Raw genomic sequence first — 1,555 nt, 5'->3', positions numbered from 1 at the left:
GAAGGAAAAACAGTCTTTGTAAAATTATTCCAAGAAATAAATCGAAGGTACATTAAAATCATATGACCTACATTAATCTGATCGAACTGAGCACCCGCCTTCATCCGTAGGACAAACAAATAGCAACATAACGTAGCACGAAAAATAGCAACATAACGTAACACGAAGAAGAGCAACAAATTGTAGGATCAACAAACAGCAATACACAAAAGGAACTAGCGTTCTAATCCATCCAGCAAGACTGCAACAGTTCATGATGGTGGTAGCGCTAAAGGACAAAGACGCACTACATGACGACGTACCCGTGTGGAAATAATTCATGGCAGACTGGAATTATACTAGCGGCACTACTGGATTATTCGTGGCAGTTCTATGTTAACCCACTAATGTCGCCAGCCAGAATTTGACATCACATTAAAATAAAAATTCCGTCTAAAATCTAACTTGCCTCTAGAAAGTACTTCCATTTGGACTTTGAAAAAGAAGGCGTCATTTAAAAACTAATTAATAAAAGATAACAAATTAAATTTATTCCAGTACTCAAATCAAGGAAAATAGAAGAAATAAAGTTGCCTGTGTTGTCAGTGCTGTCTCATAGCGCAGATACGTTAATTTAATTCATCACTAAATATCGATTGATCTGACGCACTATACATTTTTTATTGGTAAACTATTGAATGAAAGACAAAGCTAATCCAAAAAATTCTTGCTGAATAAAGACATTTTATCGTTAGGTTTTATGGGAAAGTAATTTTCCTTTTCGTATGACATGTACCCAGTACTCATCCACATTAAAATGACATATTTCCTAACCTCAAATATTATTCAGTGCTACGAACAGCACTCAACTTTCATCATGCAATGCAATTTAAAAACTGCTACCAAAAAAGTTAACAACAATGACCGGAACCGGATTGCACGAATCAGATGTTTGCCATGTTGCCATTCAGTGTGAATACTTTTCGTTTCGCGACCACGAGGTTTGAAGTTTTCCAGATCGTTTTTCGACGCAAGGGCGTTGGAATCAAGACCCAACCTCAAAACTGCATTTTCTCATTTTACTCCATAAATACTAGAATTACATCTTTTCTAGATAATCAGGGTTTGGTCAGCTTTTCAATTAAATCTTAATTCGGAGTAGAACATTGACTAATTCCAATAGTTTTTGTATAAGGTCTTTTTTTTATTCTAACCACAGCATTTGACCCCAGATTTAAAAAATATGTAATTCTAATATTTATGGCGTAAAATGAGAATTCAATTTTGCGGTTGGCTTGTGTTTACAAAACATTTACAAATGACATTTTCTTTTTTATCAATAACATTTGCAAACATTCTGTCAAAAAAGCACATACGAGCTATATTCCAGTTTTTTTACAGATATCTGGAATTTGTTAATATTCTCAATAAAGCTCATAATGCTTTTATGTCAGGAATGATTTAATTATAAAAATAAGTATTAAATTTTCAATCTAGGTCGCATCTAGATTTACTAGATTTTACTAGATTCACTAGAAAGCGTCGGTAATGCTGGTGTAGATAGCGGCTGGTCGAT

The sequence above is a fragment of the Belonocnema kinseyi genome, chromosome 1, assembly GCF_010883055.1.
Source record: "Belonocnema kinseyi isolate 2016_QV_RU_SX_M_011 chromosome 1, B_treatae_v1, whole genome shotgun sequence".
Classification (NCBI taxonomy): Eukaryota; Metazoa; Arthropoda; class Insecta; order Hymenoptera; family Cynipidae; genus Belonocnema; species Belonocnema kinseyi.
This window is presented reverse-complemented; position numbering follows the sequence as displayed.